Source organism: Ursus americanus, chromosome 10, assembly GCF_024610735.1.
Source record: "Ursus americanus isolate L20-20 chromosome 10, mUrsAme1.1.p, whole genome shotgun sequence".
In the NCBI taxonomy this organism is placed as follows: Eukaryota; Metazoa; Chordata; class Mammalia; order Carnivora; family Ursidae; genus Ursus; species Ursus americanus.
This window is the reverse complement of record NC_142136.1, coordinates 41,605,728-41,632,220: the sequence shown is the minus strand read 5'-3', so window position 1 is coordinate 41,632,220 and position 26,493 is coordinate 41,605,728. Positions and strand designations below refer to the sequence as shown.

Genomic DNA, 26,493 nt, shown 5'->3' with positions numbered 1-26,493 from the left:
TAGCCACCTTCCCCATTCCTGTTTCTATCAATCTACATTATAATGGTGTGAGCAAAGCACATTTGGCATTTCATCAAGTATTCCCTATCTAGTACTTCAGTTGGCCCCCCATCATACCTGTGAGCAACAATTTCTAGATCTGCCAGTTGGTATGGTAGCAGCCTATACACCCACCAAGGCACAAAGAACATGACTATTTATTGATTTTATCACTAAAAAACAGTATATAAATGAAGCCATTTTTCTTTTTTTTTTTTTTTTTTTTAAGATTTTATTTATTTATTCGACAGGATAGACAGCCAGCGAGAGAGGGAACACAAGCAGGGGGAATGGGAGAGGAAGAAGCAGGCTCATAGCGGAGGAGCCTGATGTGGGGCTCGATCCCACAACGCCAGGATCACGCCCTGAGCCGAAGGCAGACGCCCAATCGCTGTGCCACCCAGGCGCCCCAAATGAAGCCATTTTTCTAAATATACTTAGAGTTTAGAAATCTCATTAACTAGACCACCAGGCCCTAGTACAGAGTTCTTCCCACTGTAATAGTCTTGGTGAGGAGGAGGAAGATCCGCTGAAAGACATTGAAGATGCATTTCCACATCCAGATAAGCTGTTGGTAAATCCCCACCACTAGTCCTCTGACTGCCTGACTGAAGTTTCAACTTTAATATTATACACCATGCCTCATATCCCACTGGTGTACTTGCCCCCAGTCCTTCCACTGTAAAGTCTGTTTCTCCCGTTCTGACATTGGGAAACCTCTAACAGCCTGACCCCAGTCTCATATCATTCTCTGTAACTCCTTTGACCTAACTCAGTGTTTCTTGAACTCCTGATGATAGAAAATCACCAGTGGTAACTGGCAACCGAACAGACTTTGAAGTGCTACCTAAGTCTACAAGTTCAGTACCTCCAGGAATAGTATCCAGAGACTGTATATTTTAACAAGTATATCAATGATTATTTTTAGTATATCCTGAATTTCTGATTATTTTCCTTATTCATTGCTGGCCTTGTTATCTGCTGCACAATATTCCTGTGTGTTCCACACTTGAAATTGATCTCTGTGAGTGCAGCATACATGGAGATGACCCTGAGTTTCTTTGTTCTTTGATCACCAATGAACTTTTCTTTTTCCTCACTTATGGGAAAACGCCTTGGAAACAGCCATTGCCAGAAACTGCAGAGCATCTAAAATCACAAAATCATATATCCTATCAAACCGCTGTTATCCATCTATCTATGTCCCCTCCTAAAGCCATCTCAGAATAACAACTTTCCACTCTCATGAAAAGACACAATCCATTTATTCCAACTGTATATTGTTTGCTTACCTGGACGGACCCAGCTTTGCCTCCTTCTTTACCTAGTGTAGGTTCTGTAGTTCATCATTACAATCACTCCCTTAAAAATGGCCTTTCATCTCCAGATCTTTTTATCTGGTACTCCAGCTATGGACGAACTCCGATATCGTCTCTATGTTTTATTAATGGAGTGGGTGGGTTATTCGTAGAGAAAATCCCACATCCTGGAATCAGAGTGCTGCTATAGATTCACGAATGCTAACCTTTCCCAAAGATCACCCTCTCTCTCCAATTATTATAGTTTACCTTTTCCTTTTTTCGCAAACCTACCGTTGCTTTGCTCTCTACTGATTCTATTTACATCATTACAAAAATAAAAGCCAAGACGCATAAATCCCTTTATCTTCAAGTAAAATGTTTAATATATTTGTTTCTGAATCTATCTTCTGGTTTTCTTCTGTGAAAATAGAAACTTCACGTTTAATCAAAAGACAATCTCTCCACAAAGGCTGTGGATCACAGTTACACGACTTGTATTCCACTTATTTCTCCACAGTATCTGTATCTCCTTCTCAATAGAATCATTCCCATCAGGAATTAATGATCCCTTAAAAACATCCATATTAAAGGAAAAACCTTACCTTGATTCTTCAACCCACTGAAGTTACGCTTTCTCTTTCCATAGAAAACATTTTGAAAAATATTATCTGCTTGTTCTGCTTCTACTTTCTCATAATACCATTCTTATATCAGTCTCATGTTCTTTTCCTCCTGACCTCCGTGTTCGCAAACCCAGAGGACACATCTCTGTCCTCATTTCACTCTAAGTATCATATGATTGACATCTTCCTCCTAGAAAAATTCTCATTGTCTTTATCACAACTTGTCCATGCTCTGTTTTTCCCTTCTGACTCTGAAATTTTTTAATTTCGTTTGTTTCTAAATTTCCTAAAAATCTTTTTAAAATTGTGGGGCTTTTTTTCAGTCATCAAACCTTGGGTTCTCTTTTTTCCCCCACTGTTCTCTCCTGATGAGATTCCAGTCACACTAACCACCTAAATGTCATCTACGTGACAAGTGCTTACAACATTATATGTGTAACAGAAAACACTTCTCTGAGTATTTAAATTATATATTCAACTACCTACTTTGTTTCTGTCCCTGAATGTTTAGTGGCATCTGAAAGATAACATATCCAAAACTTAACTTTTGTTTTTGCCCTAGAACATATTACTTCATTAACTTTCCCTTTCAAATAAATATAAGGCCAAATATTGGCCTGGATTTTCAAACCAAAAACTGTGAGACTATTCTAATTAATTTATCTGCATTATCTTCCTTATGCATTGATCAAGTCTATAGATCCAACCTCTAGATGATATCAAAAATTAATCTATGTTTCTCTTTCTGTACTTAACAGCATTTTAGCCAGGCTATCCTATCATGTCTAGACATCTTGAGATGTCTTTCAGTCTGGTTCCTGTCAAGTCCATTCTTTAACTACAAAAATGCTCTTTTGAAAGCATAAAGTGGTCCATGCTACTCTTATTCTTGGTATCCAACAATGGACTTCAACTGAACTCAATATAAAAAGGACCATCTTTCCTGTGGCCTATAAGCCTGTATACAACGTATCGCCTATCTCTAGAAACATTTTAAATTACTCTTTCCTTCCGTCATATGTTTTAGTGCAAAGATTGAAAATTAGAGGACTATGTATGTTGAGAGACAGTTCTTGCACATGGAAACAAGTCTGTCTTTGCAGGAAAACTTTATAAGCATGTTCATATAATGAACAGCCTTGGAATATAGAAGTAGCTTCCCTCCAGAGCAAAGGGTTTGCTTGAAGGCTTAAGGATAAAAATATCTTCCCCCAGAGAAAAATGGCAGACCTGCTTTCTGCCCCTTATAAAATATTTGGATTTTCTAAAATGAGGGTTCCTCTCATTGTAATGCAGTCCACTAAATATGCTGGTGTTGGCTGGCCCCCTTGCATTGATCAGTAGGAAATTGAGGCTAGGGGAACCAATACAAATGCTGATAATCTCATGAGTGTTATAATGTGAGCAATAAACTGTCCTTTGTCCCTGACGTAGGAGTCTTCTATCTTGAGGCACTGATGAAATCTGAAGGCTAATTTGTTAGGGTAAAATCCCAGGCCCTCTTCAGGTCTTATGTAGTTCTTTTTTAGGCTTGGTAGTAATTACTGTGCTGTTTGTTTTTTACAATTTGAATTATTTGCCAATATTGCAAAATATGGAGCTTACATGAAAAAATGTAGCTCTAAACTCCTCTTTAAAAATTATAAGCTCTAGCTAAATCTGGACCCTCCTTTATTCATGGCAAAATGGGCCAGGTTGTATAGTGACTCTGATCTTTCTGAGAAGCATATACTCTCAGTTTAACAGAGATTCCCCCCACCTTATGCTATATTGATACTAAGATCTGTCATTTGTTATTTATCACTGAGATTGCACTGTTGTTTTCAGTATTGCAAAGTTGAGGGAGAAAACAAAAGATGGACCCAGAAGACTAGTGTATCATAAAATTACGATAGAGTATATTTCTTTGTGTTAGTGAAAAATATTCCTGTGTGTTTAATATGTAATCAGAGTGTTCCTTTGGGAAGAACACAAGTAAGATTACATTAATATACAAACGAAGTGTATCTGGGTAAGAAGAAGGCAACTGAAGCCGCTCTTCTACTTTATTTATTTACCTGACTGGCCCCAATAGGCATTTGAGTCACAACTCCTGCTCTAGCCAGAATGCCCTGCTTTCAGTTCATAAAACAAGCCCAGAACTGTCCTAGTTAGTGCCCTTCCATGCTGTTTTATCTGCCAGGAGCGCATTTCCTGTGGATCTTCACACAGCCTGCTTCTTTTCATCCTCCAAATCTCACTCTAAATATCATCATCTCAAAGAGGTCTTCTCCAAACATCCTTTCTAATGAGATCTGTCCCTGTCATTTTCTACCATGGCACATATTCATGATCTTAACAGCACTTTCCTCCATTTGTAGTTTTATATTGATTTGTTGATAGAATGTCTGTTTTGCCACTAGACTCTAAGCTTTTCAAGGCAAGACCCTTCCAGGTTCATATATCTGGGGCAAAGCAAAGCATATGACCTTACCTGATTCAATATTTGATGAATAAGTGAACAAATTGTCCTAAAATGTATTCTGTTAGGGTAGTTTGACGTACTGACTCTCTACGGGTTGCGCTTGGCATTGAAAAATTTTACTGCTGAGGTGCAATTTGTCGGAATGTTGACCTCCTAAAAGTTTTCCTCTTTTGTGAAGCTTGGCCTAACAAAAAAAAAAAAAAAAAAGAACTTCCTAGAGTAAAAAACACAAATCTCTAGCCACTTCCATTAGGTCAACTGTCTGTCATTCGGTTTTTATGAAATAAACACTTTACCTTTTTGTTTAGTACATTTTATCTTTACAAATACATGTTTTTAAATTCTTCAACTCCCTATTCTCCAAATAGTGATGTGCTGGAGGAGCCCCAATTTGTAGCTTTTTCCTAACTTCTTTATTATTTAAAGTACTGTGGCTGATTTCAGGCTGTCAACATGAAGTTACCAAAAACAGATTTGGAAAGAGATGCCCATAGTCTACTCTCATGAGACAGGTCAAGTTGGCTGGATTTTACCACTTCTTATAATGTCCCTAGGTTACATGCTTATGCATATCAAATTAACATATTAGGCTGATTATGTATTTAATAAATAACTTGATGTTTCATACCTCAATTTGTAAAGCTGCCTTGCCCCATTTCCTTTCAAAGCTTACCTAAGACCTAAGGTCGTACCTGTTTGTTATGAACTGATTTGTGTAACCCCAAAATTCATATGTTGAAGCCTGAACTCCCACTGTGACTATACTTGGAGATAGAGTTGTAAGGAGGTGATTACGGTTAAATGAGGTCATAAGGGTAGGGTCCTAATTCTAGAGAACTGGTGTCATTACAAGAATAAGAGTGTACAGAGAGAAAGTCATATGAGGATATAGGGAAAAGGTGGCTATGTGCCAGCCCGGAGCAGAGGTCTCACCAGAAATCGATGCTTCTGGCATCTTGATATTAGATTCAAGCCTCTAGAACTGTAAGAAAACAAATTTCTGTTTAGAATCTTCTGATCCGTAGTCAGACACGTTATCCATTGAGCCACTGGGCCGCACCTCAAATTTCTGTTGTTTAAACCACGCAGTCTGTGTTGTTACAGCCCTAGCAGCCTAATGTGCTCTTACATTTTAGATGCACATACTCTTAGATGTCTCCTCTTTCTTAAGGATAGACAAATAATGTTATAAAGACATGAAAAAGCAGGTGTATCAAACTATATATTATATATACTTACATCTTTTAATGAAGTATGCATTATGATATACAATATACATTTTCTCACTGTATTCAGTTTCACATATTAGGAATGTGTTTAAGCTACTTTAAGAAAAAGCAAGAATTTGATTATTAGTATGCATATATATTCCTACAGTGTTCATATATGATTTTTATATAAATGCATATGTTTAATATAAAAAATTAACTCTTATAGACATTACTGAATTTTTAAATTCTTACAAATGCACCTTCTGCCCCATTTAATGTAGCTTCCAAAGTGAGTTTCCCCAAAGCAATATTCTTAGTTAAAATAATACCTTTACTTTCTTTCATTTCTTATACTTTGTAGTTAATCTGATTTTTATAGTTATCTAACTTTTCTTTAAATGAGACCTTTTCTTTTTTTAAAATTTTTATTATGTTGTGTCAGTCACCATACAGTATATCATTAGTTTTTGATGTAATGTTCCATGATTCGTTGTTTGCGTATAACGCCAGTGCTCCATGCAATACGTGTCCTCCTTAATACCCATCACCGACCCAGCCCAATCCCCATCCCCCAAAACCCTCAGTTTGTTTCCCAGAGTCCATAGTCTCTCGTGGTCCATTTCCCCTTCTGTTTACCCCCCCTTCATTCTTCCCTTCCTTCTCCTACCGATCTCCCTGCTATTTCTTATGTTCCATAAATGAGTGAAACCATAGAAGAACTTTCTCTGTTTGACTTATTTCACTTAGCATAATCTCCTCCAGTCCCGTCCATGTTACTGCATTGTCATCTTCATTTTATGGGAAAGAAAAACAAGAAAAAAAAAATTACTTGACCATCACACCTATCTTGAAATACAATTGGGATGTGAACATACGGAATTTGACTTTAGAGTCTTTGTTTTAAAGATATTGAAAATATTTTAATTTTGATTCTAACTTATATTTAATTTTATTTACTGGGATACAATTGACATAATAGTTTCAGGTGTAAAACATAAGGACCCATATCTGTAGATATTGTGCAATGATACCACAGTAAAGTACAGTTAATATCCATCACTATTCGTATTTACAATTTTTCTTATGATGAGAACTTTTAAGATTTACTCTCTTAGGAACTTTAAAATTTGCTATACTGTGTTATTAACTATAGTCAGCATGCTGGACATTACATCCCTATGACTTCTTAATGTTACAGCTGGAAGTTTGTTCTTTTTGACCCCTTTCACCTGTTTTGCCCAGCCCCACCCCCACCTCCAGCGATCACCAATCTGTTCTTTGTATTATGACTTTAAAGATTATATGTGTAAGTAACATAATATGGTATTTACCTTTTTCTGACTTCTTTCACTTAGCACAATGCCCTTGAAGTCCATTCATATTGTTGCAGTTAGCAAGATTCCTTCTTTTTTACAGCTGAATAATATTCCATTTTGTATATATGTCACATTTTATCCATTCATCCATCCATGGACGCTTAGGTTGCTTCCTTATCTTGGCTATTGTAAATAATGATACTATGAAAAGGGGTTCATATCTTTTTGAATTAGTGTTTTTGTTTCCTTTAGATAAATACCCAGAAACAGAATTGCTGGATCATATAGTAGTTCTATTTTTAATTTTTTGAGGAACCTTCATACTGTTTTCCATAGTGACCACACCTATTACATTCCCACTAACAGTGCCCAAAGATTCTTTTTTCCACATCCTTGGCAACATTTGTTTTTTCTCGTCTTATTGATAATAGCCATTCTAAGAGGTCTGAAGTGATAATCTCACAGTGCTTTTGATTTGCATTTCCCTGTTGATTAGTGATGTTGAGTATGTTTGATGTACCTATTGGCCATCTGTATGCCCTCTTTGGAAAAACGTCTATTCAGGTCCTCTGCCCATTTTTTTTAATACAACTATTTGGTTGTTTTGCTATTGAGTTATAGGCATTCTTTATATATTTTGGATAGTAAGCCCTTATCAGATATATGTTTTGTAAGCATTTTCTTCCATTTGCTAGGCTGCGTTTCTATCTTGGTGATGGTTTCCTTTGCTAGGTAGAAACTTTGCTATTTCATGTAGTCCACTTGATTTTCTGTTGCCTCTGCTTTTGGTGTCAAATCCAAAAAAAAAAAATCATTGCTAAAATCAATGTCAAACCCATTTTCTTCTAGGAGTTTTATAATTTCATGTTATTATATTCAAGTTCTTAATACGTTTTGAGTTAATTTTTATTTTATAAAATAGTGGTCCAGTTTCATTCTTTTGTATATGACTGTCCAGTTTCCCCACACCATTTATTAAAGAAACTGTCCTGTCCCCATTGTATGTTGTTGGCTAGTTTGTCAGAAGTTAATTGGTCATATATATGTGAGTGTATTTCTGAGCCCTCTATTCTGTTCCATTGATCTGTAGGTCTGTTATTATGACAATACCAACAGCTTTGTTCTATTCAAGATTTCTTTGGCTATCTGGGGTCTTTTGTGGTTCCATACAGATTTTAAGATTGTTCTATCTCTGAAAAATGTCGTTTAAATTTTGGTAGGAATGGCATTGAATCTATAGATTGTTTTAAGTACATTTTAACAGTATTCTTCAAATCCATTAAAATAGAATATCTTTGTGTCTCTTTCAATTCCTTTCATTGGGGCTTTATACTTTTCAGTGTATAGGTAGTTGAACTCCTTAGATAAATTTATTTATAGATATTTTCTTTTGTATGCTATTGTAAATGGGATTGTTTTCTTAATTTTTCTTTCTGGAATTTTAATACTAGCGTGTAGAAATGCAACAGGTTTTTGTGTAATGATTATCTTCAGACTTTACTAAATTTAAGAGTTTTTTTGGTGGGGTAATATTAAGGTTTTTCATATGTGATATCATGTCATCTGCTGTTCTGCTTCTTTTCAATTTGGATGCCTTTAATTTCATTTTGTTGCCCAATTGGTATGGCAAGGACTTCCAGTACAATGTTGAACAAAAGTGGCAATAGTGGGTATCCTTTTGTTGTCCCTGATCTTGAGGAAAAGCTTTCAACTTTTTACCATTTAGTATTATGTTAGCTGTGGTGTTATCATGCATAAGATTTCTTATGTTCATGGATGTTCCCTCTACACCCAGTTATGGAGAGTTTTATCGAAACTAGATGTAAAATTTTGTCAAATATTTTTTTCTAGATCTAGGGAGATATGATTTTTGTCCTTCATTTTAATACAGTATATCACATTGAATGATTTGCAGATGTTGAACCATCCTTGCATCCTTAATAAGTATCAACTGAAATGATGTATGATCCTTTTAATGTATTGTTGAGTTCCATTTGCTAATATTTTGTTGAGGATTTTTGCATCTATGTTCATCAAAGATATTGGTCTATAATTTTCTTATGTATCCTTATCTGGCTTTGGTATCAGGATAATGTTGATCTCCTAAAATGAAGTGTTTTCCTCTTCTATCTTTTGGAAAAGTTTGAGAAATGTCTGGTATTAATTCTTTATTAAATGCTTGGTGGAATTTACCAGTGAAGCCATCTGGTCCTGAAATTTTGTTTGTTGTGAGGTTTTCGATTACTAATTTAATCTCCTTCCTAGTAATTGCTCTGTTCTGATTATCTGTTTCCTCATGGTTGGGTCTTGTTAAGTTGTATGTTTGTAGGAATTTGTCCATTTCTTCTAGGTTCTCCAATATATAATTGTTTGTAGTGTATTTTATGCTTAGTTTTCTTAGAATTTGATTCTATTTGAGCCCCCCCGCTTTTTTTAGTCTAAAGATTTATCAATTTTATTTTTACAAAAAAACAGCTCTTCATCTTTTGTCCTTTTCGTCTCTATATCATTTATTTCTGCTCTGATCTTTATTATTTCCTCCAACTTTGGGCTTTGTTTATTCTTCCTGTTCTAGTTCCTTGAGGTATAAAGTTAGGATTTTTTTTTTTTAGATTTTTTTGTTTCTCATGTAGGGATTTATTGCTATAAACTTCCCTCATAACTGCATTGCTTCATTTGGTAAGTTTGGTATCAAATGTATTTCATTTGTTTCAGGGTATTTTTGTTTGTTTCTATTTCAGTTTCTTCCTTGACCCATTGGTTCTTCAGTAGACTATTGTATAATCTCCATATTTGTGAATTTTCCAGTTTGTTTTATTAATTTCTAGTATATTATAGTAAGAAAAGATTGATAGGATTTCAGTCTTCTTAAATTTATTAAGCTTGTTCTGTGGTCTAACATATGATCTATCCTGGAGTATATTCCGTGTGTACTTGAGAAGAATGTATATTCAATTGCTTTGGGATGGAATGTTCTATATATATAAGTCCATCTGGTCTAATGTATCATTTAAGGTTAATATTTCCTTGCTGATTCTCTGAATAATCTATACATTGATGAAAGTGGAGGATTAAAGTCCCCTACTATTGCTGTCTATTTCTTCCTTAATTATTGCTTTATATATTTAGATGCTCCTATGTTGGGTACATAACTATTTAGATAAGCTGTATTCTTTTTGATTGACCCCTTTATCATTATGTGATGACTTTTTTCATCTCTTATCCCTGACTCTCTAAGTATAGCTACCCCAGCTTTCTTTTAATTTCCATTTGCATGGAATATTATTTTTCGTATCTCTGTGTTAAGCCTGTGTCTTTACAACTGAAGTGAGTCTTTTGTAGCCTGCATATGTATGGTTCTTTTCAGATTCATTTAGCCACTTATGTCTTTTGACTGGAAAATTTAGTCATTAACATGTAAAGTAATTATACGTACATATGTACTTACTGCCATTTCATTAATTGTTTTCTGGCTGTTTTGTAGTTCCCTCTTTTCCTTTCTTGTTTTCTCCTTTTACAGTTTAATGAATTCCTTAGTGGTGTGCTTAGATTTTATCTATTGTGTATCTGTTATAGATTTTCCTTTGTGGTTACCATGAGGCTTTACATATAACAGCTCACTCTCCCCCTCCCCCAACTATTTTGTGTTTGATTTCACAGTTTATATCTCATTTTGTGTATCCCTTAACAAATTATTGTAGTTATATTTATTTGTGTTATTTTATTAAATCTTTATGCTAGTTTTATAAGTGATGAATCCACTACCTTTACAACACTATTCTGTCAAATATTTACCAGTAAGATATGTACTTTGTTTTCCTGTTACCAATTACCACCCTTTTTTTTTTTTTTTTGTAATGTCAGTCCAGTGGTGATGTATTTCTTTAGCTTTTGCTTCTCTGCAAAACGCTTTACCTCTTCTAATTCTGAATGGCATCTCTTCTCAATAGACTAGTGCTAATCATACATCATGTCATCCCCTTTTGGCCTGCAAAATCTGATAGTCCTGTGGGAATTCCTTTGTATATAGTAAGTTGTTTTTCTCTTTTAAGAATCTGTCCTTGCCCTTAACTTTTGACATATCCCCAGTATGAAGGCATGTTCTCTCATAGGAGATGAACCCTATCATTCACACTGTCCTACGTCTTGGTTGTCTCTCTGAGCAGCCTATTTCATTTTTAGTGCCTCCCAGTAGTGGAGGATGTGCCAAGGGGAGGATCTCAGCACCTAGATTCAGACTGACTGGAACCCAGACCCTCAAACAACAGCTTTTCAAGTATGCTAATATATATAGTCCTATGCAACCACAAGCCTAAGGCTCTCTGGCCGCCAGAACTGGAAGCTGCAGAGCTGTCCCCTAAGCAGCAGTTGCAATAATCTGGGTGCAGATAAGTGTTTAAGACAAAAGGCACCAAGCTGGTGTCCACTAGCCTCCATTCTTAGAAACCACCTCTCTAGGCTCCTAGGTGTGTGCCAGACCAAAAGCCTGCTTTCATGCTGAAGCTCCAAGAGGAGCAAATAGGCCTTTTTCCCAGAAAGACTAGGGGGATGTTTCAGTCTGCTGTCTCTCCCGTGGGGGTTGTAGGAAGCCAAGAACTGTCTCTCCATTTCTTAGTCTCATTTCACCAAGGAACACAAGCTCCACTGGCCACCAGGGCCAACCAAATAAAAGGTATTTTCTAGGCAGCAGCCACATAAGTCAGGGCACCTGATAATAAAAACCGGGGCATTAAAAGGTGGATATCATACTCAACCTCTGTGGTCTCTGGAGAGGATCACAGTGGGCCCTTAGATGTGTATTTAAACAGAAATCTGCCCTTCAGGCTGATAAGCTAATGGTCCTCTTTCAGAGGAATCCTGGGCCCCTCAGTCTGTTGTCTCTTATTGTACCCTAGGGGTGGCAGCTGGCCAACAACTGTCTGTTTATTACAGTCCTCTGGGACCCAGAGGGATGTAGGCCCTGCTGGCCACCAGAACTCAGTGATCTAGAGATGATCCCACGTAGCAGCTGCACAAACTGAAACATCAGACTGAGGGTATAAGCCCCTTTGTTGGAGACACCAGACAGCTGGAGTGAGGTAGAGAACATCGAGATGATGGCCACCAGCTTGTGTTTCCTGAGAACAGTTCAGAAAGTCCTTAGTCACATATCAAACCAGAAGCCTGACCTTTAGGCTAAGGCTGCAGGACCTGAAAATAGACCTGTTTCACAGCACAACTGGAATCTGTTTCAGTCTGTACGGTGCCTTTTGGATTTACCTGGCCAAGAACTGTCACACGTTGTCTTATGGGATCTAAGAATCTGAGCCCTGCTAGCCAAACAGGGTCTAGGGAAATTTGTGATGTTTCCTGACCGCCAGATGCAAAAAACCATGGCACCAGATACATATAAAAGCCACCCTCCTGGATACTATTGTTCTCGAGTGCAGCAGAGAGAAAGTGCAAAGATGGCGCCTGTCAGCCTCTGTCCCTGAAGAGGATTTCAGTCAGTTCCTAGATGTGAGTTAAATTAGATGCCTGCCTCTCGGGTCAGCACTTTAAGCAAATGAGCCTCTATCGCAGAGTCTGGGTGCTTTACAATCTGCTTCCTCTGCACTGGACCTTGGGGTCAGTAGGTCTGTGCCCATGAGCCTTTGAAGACCCATTTCTCAGTTTGAGACTCTTGTGGACACAAGTCCTCTTGGCTTTCAGTGCTATGTTTTGGAGGCTCATCCTTCAGGTGTAGATCTTAAAATTGGGGGTACCTGATAGAAGGTTTAAACCCTTCTTTCCTCAGGGGGCAGTTCCAGGTTTTCCCTTCTGATTGTGGGTCACTGTACTGGAAGGAGTGGGTCATAGTCTCTCATACCTGCTTTGATCTGTGGGTTTTTTTCCTCTTGTTTCCCCCAATGTAGGAGTCGCTCAGCTAGTTTGGGATTTTTTGCAGAAGAAATTTTTTCCTTATGTATCTATAGATAAGGTGTGTCTATAGGAGGAGGTTAAGTTCAGGATCTTTCCATGGCATCATCTTGAATAGGAACCTTAGAGACATCACACGTGTTTTACCGCTTGATTCTCACATCATTCCAGTTGGTCATGGATTCAGGAAACAGCCGATTATGAGGAAGAGAGAAAAGCAGGGAAGGGCAAAGAGCTGCAACACTGTTTCAAAGAGCTGGTCTCATCTGTTGGTCTCCTGGAGAGCTCTTCAAATATAAATGAAGACATCTTTGTGCCTCTCCACATAGACCAGCCATTGGTACAAAATGCCCACAGAAGGGGCCATGACCCTGACCAAACTATGCCAAGGCTGATATCAAGGTCTGGGGAGGGACTCAGCCGTGAGCCATCAGCAAGGCACGCTCCCAGCACTGGGGAATCAGTGCCTTGATCTTGAAAGGGGAGGACTTTGATGGTGTTGAGCGTCCTTTGCAGTCTATCCTTGATACTACATGTTTTGTAATGCAATTTCATCCCACTGGTAACAGCTCGTGTAGGATTTTGGTCAGCGCCTTTGCCCCTGCAATCTTTTACAAGAGGAAGGCTACTGGGAAAAACTATAACCTCTACTGTTACAGCTGGTGTCAAGGACATTGATGCTTATCTCCATTCTCTACAACACAGGTTTTACCTCCCTCACCTCCACTGCTTTAGGTGGCTTATCTAGTAGGGTGACCAAAATGCCTGCCCCCGTGACCTCTAGGCCTCTGGCCCTCATAGGCTTCTCAGGTTGTGGCTGCTGCATGTGTTTTCAGAATTGGGCAGGCAAAGTACCACGATCTATCCCAGTGGATGGCTTGAGAGCCAGATACATTTTTACCTGCTGGCATCCTACAACAGCCCCATCTTATTTATACTCGCCATGATTGTAACTAATTTTCTTCCTATTGGTCTCTTGATATAGGAACCCAGAGTAACTGAGTGGCAGCTAATGCTTTCAGTTGCTGGCAAGGCAAAATTTAACCTTTATCCTCTTTGGGTTTTCAGCTGTGCCTGAGAATTAAATTGACCTGAGACAGATTGACAGGAGGAAAAATATACACTTTTATGTAAGTGTCACATGATGTAGAGGGTCTCTCTAGGGAATGAAGACCCAAAGAAGTGGTAAAACCTAAACGCTTTTATATTTGGTTGATCCAAGGCAATTGGGAGTGCCAAAGAAAGATAGGAATTATTTTTAAAAAAATTATTTGTTGCAGATACTCTACAACCCTCCCTGTTGACGAGTGTTTCTTTTTTCCTTGGTACAGGGAGGGTATCTTTCACATTGGAGTTCTCTCCTGATTTCAGAAAGAAAAGGGTAGATGAGAATGTCCTGCTACCATCTGCTGTTTTTCAAGTGGCTTTAGCTCAAAATAATCCTTATGTAAAAGTGGCATATATTGTGGTTTCATATTCTGTCGCCCTTCCCAGTGTGATGGGACACTTCCCTTCTGAGATCCAAGGACCTCTAAATCCCTGGAGCCTGAAAAGTTGTGAGTTCAAGCAGGGATCCCAGAGCCAGAGGCTACAGCATTCACTGTCCCTCCTCTGTGCCAGGAGTGGGGACCACAGCCCAGTGTGAACCCACCAGTTTCTTCCTCCAAAATTTAGAATTGGCCCAGCTCTTCTTGAGGATTAACTAGGAATTTGAGGGCTAGGACAGACCATGTGCCACCATGTGGAACTAGGAGGCACAAACCAGTAGACAAAAAGGAAACACGGATGCACAAAAGGAGGCAGGGAAGAGAGCCAGTGAGGAAAGAATCCTTGAGTTGCACATCCACTCTGACCCGTTGTCTGGCTACTTCCTGAGGCCAATCCTGATTGACCGTGGGTTTTGTTACCCCTACTCCTTATATTCAATTCTCTTTCTGCTTCAAGTTAACTGGTCTTTTCTGAGACAATTTAATGACTTTCCCATAGCAGCCTGCCCTTTCACCTTTAAGTAATTGTGAAATGAGACTTAACATCCAGGATACTTTGAAAAATTCAAATGAATATTAGAGTTGGCACTCGATATGACTGGTGAGCTATTTTTAAAGCGCACATTAATAATAAGTCACCTGTTACTAATGTGCCCTGGTGGGAAAGCGGCAGCCCCGGGAGCCAAGGAAAGTCTCACTTAGAAACTTCCTATAAATATTAACTTAGGAAAAAAGTATACTTCTGTTGATTTCATTTCCCTTTTTACTCATGGTTCCACCATGATGTCGTAGGGTTAGACTCAAAATAATTTCATGAAGATTTTTTAAATGTCTCGCCCAGCACTCTTCTTGCCAAAGCAAAAACAATCTATTCATGGTCTGCATTTTTCTTTTCCTCTTTCTCTTTTGAAAAGCATTGTATATGTTCAGAGACTATAATTTGAATAAAACCTTATCATTACCTACTATTTGCAAGGAGTTCTATATTTATAGCAACGTGATATCCTCAGAACGCCAGGTCAGGGTGTAGGTGGCAAGATTGCTGTAAAACATACAACCATTATTACACTCTTCGTTTTGTGCTTCCCTTTAAATATATGATTTCATTACTATATAATTTCTTTGAATAATGTTTTAAGTAGAAAAGACTTGGTAATAAGACCGTAGTTTTACCCAGGAGCCTGCACCGAAACAAAGTGGCACATATTTGTTCCCGCGTTCCTCGGCAGTATGATGGATGGTGGCAATTACTGGAAAGAACAATATTAGTTTTACAGTTATTGTTATTAACTTAAAGTGCTAAGAATAAAATCCCATATTTCACTAGATACTCCAATCACCGCCAAAATATGTGACAGAGGAACATTTTGCAATCCCTGTATTTTACACTAGCTACACAACTAGAAATTGGCAGAGTCAAATCATTTATATCTCCTTATTACCAGCTTGCAGAAGCCATTGAGAATATGGACTTCGTGATGGATATTTTTGTGGCAGATGTTGTTTTATTCTCTCCCACTGTATTAAATTTACCCTACATTGGTTCTAGTGCAGTTTATTAAAGTTTCACAAAGAGATTAGCAATAGAAGAGCAAGACAGGCATCTTGCTTACCCTTGTTTCCCATTAACAAAAAGACACATATTAATTATGAATATCATAAATATGGGATATATGTAGTCAATATTTCAGGGGACAACCTGAGTAGAGCATTTTCCTAAATTCTGGACATTTATACAAACTGTTATGAAACCTTCCTTCTATAAATAAAACATCCAAATAAGTGTTATCTGTACAGTCCAGATAAAAGCAATTAATACGGCATGAAGATATTTTGTTGCTGAAAAGGTGTTCTATTTCATGTTATAGGTGGATGGACTCCTACAGTAGCTATAAGCAGTAATCGTGGGTAATTCCTTAGTTTAAATCCCATGCCTATTATCTGGCTTAGCGAAATTCACTTAACTTTCCCTGTGCCTTATTTCCCTAACTTATAAAATGGGGAAAATAATGGTTACCACTTCACAGAATTATTGTGAGGACTAAATGAGTTTGTATAAGTAATGCATAGAGAACGATGCCTGGTATTAACCATTTGTACATTTTAAAGGTTGGCTATAATGTTTAGTAATCGAGGCTAGAACCAAATATGCTGGAGCCTATAAATTAATACTCATGGAATATTCATTTAAAAATCTTGTAAGGCCTGTTTTCAACCCAAGGTATTTTAAATACTTCAATGACCCCGGGATAAAATAGATTTTCCCTAGGCCAGGTACACACAGCTTAAATGGTCACAAGGTCATTACTGGAGAACATTTTAAACTGCTATCTGATCTCACTATGTTCAATACGTTCCCTTGGAGCTTTCATTGTTAGCTGGACAAGCTAGATGATAACTGCTTAGAATATTCTGGTTCACTCTTGAGCTCTCTCCATATTAAAACTGTTTGCACATCCATTTTCAGTAACCACCCCATAAGGCATTAGTCCATTATAAAAACATTTGTAACAGAAACTATCTCAAACAATTTGAAAGCTATTATGACTTGCATTGAGATTTCTCTCTGAAAATGCGCAGGATAAAGCAATCAAAGAATATGGACAAAAGTAATGATGATTATAAAATAGAGCATGAAGAAGAGGCTACAGCTGCCAGCACACCACCTTTTTATAGACTAGCTTTTCAGAGGAGGTATTGGAAAGCTTCACAAATGCTTTTGGGGAAAGAATGAGTCCCCCATATTTGTTGTCAGTCCACTTCGAGTGCATTCGTTGTGCAATACACTCTAATTGGGCCTATTCATCACTCAAACCAAACTACCCTCTACCTTGCTTTTCTCTACTGTTGAGAAGTTGGCAAGTTAAATACTGTTCTTCTAGCCATTTTCCAGGTAGATGTAGCTTGTAAGACAGTTTTGGCCATAGAATTCTAAGCATTCATTTGCTGAGGGTGTCTTTCCTTCTAGATAATAATTAGTCAAATGCTTGCGATGGAAATGTATGTGGCCCTTCTTTCTTCTTGCTAGAATAAGGACATGAGGCTGGAGATGAGGTAATCATCCTGCGGCCATGAAGATGGGAGTTTGAAAGATAAAGATATTTTTATCTTTGAAGAGGGGTACATCAGGCCTAGCAACACCTATCTCCAGACTTCCTGTTAAACTAAAAAGATAAGTACCTTTTTTAGTGAGGCTACTATTTATGAGGGTCCACACTGCATCCCTGACTTTCAGGTCTTGGTTTATCAGTGCCCCTCCATACCGTTTTTCTATTTACTTTCACTTCCTGAAACATCAGAGCAGAGGAAGGAATTGTTCCAGGCGAAGCACTCAGTTCTAAGAAAGAAAGGAAAAGAAGAAGGTGTCTGCTTGTTTTTAATTTTCATCAGTTTTCAATATTTACTGCATACTCATAGAGTGGAAAGAAGAGCATTAGAATAGAGTTTGAGGTTTTAATGCTTTCTGGATATTTAGCACACAACTTATTTCCATGGAGGTTCTATTTCTGCTGCTGCTTCAGAATAGAAAATTATTGTGTAATTATAGAATCACTCGTGTTTTATCTTTGCAACTAACTCGTGGGCCCCTTGGAAGCTGAGAATTGTTTTCCCCGCAGGTTCTGGTATAGAATTGTGAACAAAGTACATGTTCAATAAATGATTAATGACTGAATACATTGAACAACCAAAATTGATCAATATTTTAGTTTTATGAAAAACAAAAAGTTCACAATGGGGGCGCCTGGGTGGCTCAGTCATTAAGCATCTGCCTTTGGCTCAGGTCCTGATCCCCGGGTCCTGGGATCGAGTCCCGCATTGGGCTCCCCACTGGGCAGGAAGCCTGCTTCTCCCTCCGCTTGCTGCTCTCCCTGCCAAATAAAGTCTTTAAAAAAAGAAAAGTTCACAATGTATGCATGTGGTAAATAGGTTTTAAACCATTAATATCCACATTGCACTCTTCTGGACTATGCAGGATATTAAGCCACCGAATAAAACCAATGGTTTTCTTCAACATTTGCTTGGAAACATGTAAATTCTGCATTTGTCAGATTTTGTTTTTAAGATGGCAGAAAGAACTGGGATGATCTTTTCATATAATTTTATTATTCAGTAGTCAAACGGTAGCTGGTTATCCCATTAGCTATTTAAGAGCATGAAGACTGCGTCGACAATTTAAGTATTATCAATTTCTGTCCTACAGAATTTTATGAGCAGTGCAGCTATACTCAGATATTTTTAAGAGATCTAGTCATGACGTAAGACTTACATAAATGATTCTTTAAACTTCTTTGCAATTCAGAAATCCATGACTTTATCTGAAAAGGGGAAAAAAATCAGTAAATCAAGATTTTTGGTCTACGTTTTACCCAAAAGCAGGTTCCAATTTTGTGAAGCTTAGAGCTGATATACAATTGTATACAAATATATAAATTTCTATAGACTTTAAACCAAAGAATACAATGTTATTTTATATGCAGATTTTATTCAGTTTCCTCCCAGTGGTTTAAAAGTCATTAGCTTCACCTTAAATCCATAAATAAAATTAACATGACTACTGATAATAGTGTTTTATGTTAGCCATTTTTCTCTGAGATAACCGAGTTGCCTACATGCTTTTATACTGAACGAGAAAAATGTAATTGACTATTAGAAATATGAAGTTGAGAAAGCTCTTTTGTTGAGTGGGAATACATTTACTGAGCCTCATACTATGCGTATCACACACATTACCTCTGCAACCATCACTAGAAAATTGTCTTTATGACCATCGAAAGCCAAAGGCTTTGAAAAACTTATACAAACTACTAGGAATTGTGTGCCTTAATCGATTTCGACCTCTGCTCTAATGGATACAAAATTTGCACAAAATGCTTTCTTGTATGTGCCAAAAACATATATTTAAAATATCTATGAACATGGCCTCATCCCAAGAATTCATTTATTTCCTACCCTCCAAAGTAGCTTTAAAACTATGACGAATATATTTCTATCTTGGTTCATTTCATCTGACTTTAAAAAACATTGTCTTTTCAAAGTAATAGATTGCAAAGATCAAGTATTCCTCACCTCTTAGCTGAGTTTACTTGATACGAAGTTTAAATTCTAACTGCTATGGCATTGAACCTTGTTCAATGTCATCTTTTAATGTAATTTAATTTAAAAGGAAACATACACTTAAGTCCTGCATGCTTTGGCAGCAAATACATTTCTTGTGTTTTACTTGGTGTAATCAGTTAAACTTGTCAGTTTACCCACTTCTGCTCCTATCTGTATCTTATGACAAATTACACTATAAATCCATGTCACTGGCCATTTAGAGAACCCAGAGAGCATTAGGTCCTATTTCACTTATGTTAACATATTATCATTAAGAATTTCAAATTGAAAGCCAAAAAACAATTGAGTTAGCTGTTTTCAGTGGGCTCCTTTAACTTACATTTCAGACCTAGTCCCTAAAGAATACTCTTCAGAATCATAATAGCAAGTCTGCATTTATTGCTACTTTAAATCAATTCTTAATTAATTCCACAAGGTACAGATGGCTTTCTCTTTAGCATTAAGTTTACTTCAGAAGGTTTACAGGCTACAGACTGCCATGGAGTTTGCAGCAATACATTCTTTATTATTCCATCTCCTTGTTCTCCTAAGGCCTGATCCTGCATTCTATGGAAAGTCAATGAGTGACCAAAGTTATTGTAATAAGGACTCATCATTAATGACAAAAAGGTATATTCTTAATCTTTCCTGTCCACGTATTAGTCATTTGTTAGTTTTGAAGATAATTAGGAAATCTATCATAAAATGAATTTTTTTTAACATATAGAATGCATTTAAGTGTCTCGTAAAATTAGGGTCCTCATAACTAGTTAATAAGTCCTCTAATTTTTAAATCATGGCCCAATTCCTACATTGCTCATTTAAAATCTTAAACATTTGCTTATTTTTCATATCAAAGACTATATAACAGAAGATGACCAAGAAATTATTAGAGATTGTTGATTTTCTATCTTTGGCTTGTTCGATCTTTTTAGAATTTGTCTCATAGGGAAAAATTTGTTCTGTTCCACTTGCTCTTAGCATTCATATGCATTTCTAAAGAAATGTTTTCATCTCAAAGATGTTATTTAAAAAAAACTAAACCAAAACTAGAAACCTGAAGCACAATTATGTCTTCAAACTGGTTCTCATAATTACATTTACAATTAAGATGCTTAGTGAAAAAAATATCAATCAATTACAATTTACTAAATTTAATGACACCAAGGGAAATAAAGTACAGAATGGTTGGCCATATGACATTTTATTTTGAAATACTTTTATTCCTCCATAATGCCTTAATAAAAAATGTTTCTCCCTTTCTCACATTCTAATGGTGGCCACCATCAATAATTTGGTGTGTATCTTTCAAGAGATAATTTTCTGTGCACATTTACATATATAAATGAATAGTGGCATAAATATGAATATTTTTTAAAATATCTTGAAAAATGTTTTTTACAAACACAATCACATCATGCCCAAGTTTATCTTCTGACAAATTTTGCCCTCATTTTTTTTAAGCCGAAAGATTATCATACATGCTAGTAATGATATATTTTGTTTAGGATGCTTCATTGTTTTTTTCCATAAGTCCTAAGAGTAAGCACTGGCTTTATGTAAATTTAAGATTTTATAATCTCCAAGTTATTTCATTGTAGATTATCATACAGTTAAAAACTCTATTTGTTCTCTTTAGGGACCACATTTTCAGGAATAATTTTGTGCAGTGGTAAGGAGTACAAAGTGATGACGATAACATTTGGACATGCTATGCCCACCCTCTTTAAGGATACTAATCCAGACTATTATGAACTGAAAACTGGTCAAAATATAAAATACTACTTTACCCCACTTAAAATTTAAATAGTGATGACAGACTAATTCATTTCTTGTCATTGAGGAGCTTTCTGATCCAATGTAGTCAGTAGATGGCAGGCTTGTATTACATATCATCTGAATTTAGTGCTGCGTGCTGGTTTATTGTAACTTGAATACCCACCGGGATGCCTTCTTGTTGTCTCTATGTAAAAAGAAGTACAAGAAATAGTCTGAAACCTTTTCTACAGCCCAATGAAATTATTTGTTGAATGAGCTTAAAAGTTACATAACTTGTGCAAGTCATATTTGTTACTGTTATGATTTGTTTGGTGTTTTTTAAAACACTAACACTGACAATTACCAAGAAAATTAATAAGATTGTACTGCAATTCTAAATGGTCAAGAAATAGTAAAGAATCTTAGAAAAACATTACATTGTAAGAACTAATCCATATGGAGCGTATAAGCCTTTCACATTGGAAATGCATGCAAAACAGCTTATTTGAAAAGCAAACGCATAATATGAATGCTCAGAATTTGTGAGGTCTGTATGAAGCTTGTTTGTTGCTGCTGTTCGTTCATTCATCCTGACAGTCCATGCACACTGGGGTGGTTTAAGAGAAGGTGTTACTTGAGGTTTGGGTCATACAATAACATCACTTGATGTGATACAGCAAATCACATGGTGTGTCCCTTACAAGCATGACAAAAATAATTTTTTCTGCCAACTGCAGCGTGTAGAAGACAGCAAATCACATATGCTGAGATTAAATGCCTATATGTAAAAGCTTATTGAAAATAAAAGTAATTCTCAAAAATCCTATTTCATAGGTTATATTACTATAAAAAGATAAATTTGGTAATATCATTATGCACTAGATAGGAAGTAGCATTATCATGTATTTTTTCATTTCCCAACAGGAGTTCAAAAGAAAGTTAGATGTACTCCTGAGGACACAGGCACAATCAGAGAGGTTTACTGTGCACATGACCGTGCTCTAATACGTTCTTATTTTGGATCAAGGTTGTGGCCGAAAAGGAAGTTATAAAGCATACGAAAAGATTCTCCTAAGCACATCTCCAACAGCATGAGCCAGGGGTTGTTACAGCTGGTACACTCTTCACATTTCCCTCTGTTTTTCCCTGTGGGGTCTGCGATGAGCTACTTCTGCATGGACTTTGGAGAATAACTCGTCTTTGTATTGCAGACTGAGATAATTATTTGCAGAGAAAAAAAAACACTGGTGGGTTTTATTTATTACTTTTTTTGTTTGCTTATTTTGTATGCTGTTCTGGAATTTAAGCTGCTAGCTAGACAAGGCGACATCTACTCTTGGTGCACAGGGTCTCAGAATCCAACAATCCTGGTGTACTAAACATCTTTGCCCTCTATTCACACAATGCATAGTATTATCACTGTTGTGTTTGTTGATGTTTGGCTTTTCGTGAAAGTGAAATTTACGTTCACTTTTCTGAAAGCTAGAGAAGTTAATATCCATCTTTTCCCACAGCAAAATCTCTAGAGAATTCTTTTTTCCCACCTAGGGTCTGAAAGAGCTGTCAATTTTACTCTTTTCAGCCATGATTCACTATCTGTCTCTGTTCTTACTCAGGTGAATGGGAGGGGAACAGCAAGAAATGCTCCCAGTGGTTTCCTGCTTCTAAATCCTTGTAGTTCAAAATGGGGTCCTCCGGTTAGCAGCTCTGGCATCACCTGAGAGTTTGACAGAAATGCAGAAGCCCAAACCCCCACCCCAGACCTACAAACCGTCTGTAGGGGGCTCACACGCTCACATGCACGTCAAAGTCAGAATAGCCCACCGCTCTATACCTCTCTGCAAAATGAAAGCGAAAAACAAAACTTAGCCCATTTGTATTTCCTAAAGTCCACTAAGTGTCAGACGCAAGGCAGGGCAGTGGAAGAAAGAGCTGTCTTCAGTCTTCATACATGATTATGGATGTAATTGCATACTTCATGCCGGGGTATGAGCAGCGGCATTTTCAAAACTGCTTCACGGGGAGAGAAACTCCCTGGCATAATTCCGTAAGTGCATGTGATGCAACTCACTTGGGAATGACCACAGTTCCTGGTTGAGACTAGGACAGTGCTCCACGGTTAAAACCATGGCTAAAACAGAAAGGTTAGAGACGTGCTTTAAAACAAAACAAACTTCCAATGGAAGACACACCATCATTTGCCTTCGTTTGCAGAGCCCAGCGTCCTCCCTTTCCCCAAAAAATCTAAGGAATTCTCTTGTTGGAATTTTCCCCTTTAGTGAAAATTCTGTAATCATCTTAGATGTCGCTTAAGATAATGTATAATTAATGGTGTGAAGTGGTTTGTAAGGGAACATTTTATCAGAAAGTACAAGCGAGTAAATGAACTCTTACAATTCAATTCTTATGCTTCAATTTCAAATATAATATGCAAATCTCTACCCTCTAAAACCCTATAAGATGACTTTCTGAACTCTATTACCCTAGGTTTAGTACAGTGATTAGACTGGGTCATCTCATCTACATTGTCAGATACGGGGCTATTTGGTAATTATCTAATTGTTGTTTTGTTTCCATTTTGATTATTTTAGCCTTGGCCTCAGACACATTCTTTCATATTAAAATCGCATTTGATTAGCTTTCAACTTTCTCAGCCACACATGATGATGGGGTTTAAATCACTGTATCCTTCTACGTTTTGGCCTATTTCTTTGTTCCAATTCAAGTGAGGAAATAGCTGCTTATTTGTCTGATGACTTATCAAATATTTCAGTGTGTGAGTTGCTGTTATTCAAGGGAATTTAAGTCAACAAACATGTACTTAACAAGTAGTAGTGAAAAACTATTCAAAAAGTCATAACATTTTGTACTTTTTGGTCTGGAAGACTAGTTACAGACATACAGAAGCGTATTGTTAATGGAACAGGAACCTGATACCACATGGGTGACTTGACATTCTCAAGGTCTCACAGCTACTTTGAATAAGCTAAGCCTGAAACCAGTGGTCAAGTTACTTTAAAAAAAAAAACTGAAATCAACCAAGCTATTTCTAGCCCCCATTTCTTTAACTTGGATAATCAAAATGAGTCTAATAAAACCCTGTCAACCAAATATCACATTATGCATAATAACATGTATCTCAAAGGTTATATTAAATGGGAAGATGAATCTGGAAAGCTAAGAGAATTAGAGGTCATGGCTCAATGTAAAATCACCATGGAAACAGCTTTCATGGCCAATTTGTGGGGAGATGTCAAAAGGCAGTAACCTGTGACTTCTTTTTTTCCAAAGCCTTGTCTATGAAGGTTACAGGTTCTGTATCTGCTTTCATGATGACATTTGTCTATGTTTTTGTAGGTTTCTATTCTGACAAGCACAAAACCCTGCACCAAGTTGAACCTGTCCTTTGTGATGAGGCTGTTGAACAGAAGAGCAGCGTAGCAGTCTGTCTATTCTTGCTCCACATTCAGCTAAATGCCAACTCTGATCCCTTTGAGATGGTGAACAGACTGAACTCAGGGAGAGTGTCATCTCTCAGTAGCCAAGCTTCTTCAGAGAACCACGTGGTGAAACTTCTTGATTAAGGTCATGTTCTTAGTCCATGGCATCAATTTTTCTATAAGCTAAAAGATTATCTATCTATATAAATATAGGTAGAAATAGATAAGATAGTGCTTTAGGCTTTTATCTGCAAATCATAAAACCATGTAAAAAGAAATTAAACAACTCAGATCTTAGTTTTGCATTATCTTACGTTGTTTTACATTGCAATCTTTGCGATTCAATTGTATCCTTCTTGATTTTATGTAAACCAGGTGCGTATCAAAAGACTCCTTTTTATTAGTGTGACTATTTTACTGTAAAATAACTTTTTAATCTCTGCTTTGCCTATTGGCTAGAATAATTATATTATCAGTTTTAGATGTTTTATGAGCTTACTTATGTGTTATTTCCAAAAGACACCGGTATTTGGTTTTATAGACTTGGGTAGAAAACTATGTGTTCTTGGATGGGGACCCACACCAAGTCTAGACAGAATTACCTTTCGCAAATATGGATAAACAAAAAATGCTGTAAGCATCATTGTAATGTGTTCATGGCATCTTTTCTTAGGACCTTCTTTGATAAACGTAACTTATTACAAGTATCATTACCTGCCCTTTTGGTTTCCAGTCTAATAGTCCTGCATCTCCAGCGTGCTGATAGATTGCTTTACTTCCAGGGATAAATTATAAATCATGTTGATTAGATAACCCAGACATTTTTTAGACTTTTGGACTTTTAAGAATTTGTTTCTTCATGAGAGTTATCTATGAGATCTAATAAATAATCTAGTGAGATGTTGTTGAATTAATTCTCTTGTTTCAATCCTGTGTTGCCTAAGTGGGGAAGGTGGTAAAAGTATTCCATACTCTTTACGCATAGTCCATAGCTTCAAATATTTTAACTGAAAGTTGTGGCTAAGTATTGCAGTGTCAGCACGAGGATACATAACTCCAGAAAAAAGCTCTCTTCCAGTACTACACCCTCATTTAGTTTTTAATCCCAAAGATCACTAGTTTCATCTTCAATTGTTTAATTTAAAAGAGAATTGAAACCACTAAGAACTTAAGAACATTGATCCTTTAAAAAAAAAAAAATTGTTGAAAGACCAGACCAGTAATTAATTCTAACTCCAACTACTCTTCATATTTAAAATAATATTATGGCTATCAGGAGAAACTCATTATTTTCCCAGGATATTCATTCCCTAAGGGACTCAAAGTAAATATCCTTTTTTAAAATGGAAAATATTTTTTCATGGAAAAAATATATTTTGGCTTAAAGTACATAAGAGTATAAATTGCAATTTCTTTTGCATTTAGAATAAACATTAAATCCTAATATAACCTAGGATAGGAAGAGAAATTAGTAGCTAATAATGAGATTTTCTGGTAAAGCATAAAGTTGCCTCCCTCATTTGGTTATTATAGCTTTTGAAAGAATTGTTACAACTTCTATTTCACATATTTGAGAAAATCAATTTAAGAACTTGTTCTTTAAATGTCAGTGAGATAGCTAGTCCCCCCGCCCCCAGTATTTTGTAGCTACACAGGCATCTGAGTAGAAATTCATTTTGAAAACTATAGTGTATGTATAGATGTGTCATCTACCTTGGGCCTTTAATAGGACAACCTGATTTCTTTCATTATGCTATATTCTATAAATTTGTACCATACAACTCATTTTCCAAAGTTTTAAAAGAAAATTATATTTTCTATAATCTTTGTAAAAGAAAAATTACACAAATATATTGAGT

The 26,493-nt window shown here is 36.7% G+C and overlaps 1 long non-coding RNA gene across 4 annotated transcripts in view; it reads left to right on the top strand.

Moving 5' to 3' along the window:
• LOC148109352 (uncharacterized) overlaps positions 1-26,265 on the top strand; it is a 172,066-nt gene extending 145,801 nt beyond the window's left edge. For 2 of the 4 annotated variants that reach the window (XR_015725932.1, XR_015725931.1), the window contains one exon: positions 24,552-26,265. This is a non-coding gene — a long non-coding RNA (uncharacterized LOC148109352). Of the gene's footprint in view, positions 1-19,988; positions 20,069-22,221; positions 22,442-24,551 lie in introns of those variants that run through there. The other 2 variants (XR_015725933.1, XR_015725934.1) reach the window with 2 other exon arrangements.
• Positions 26,266-26,493: the final 228 nt, after the last annotated feature.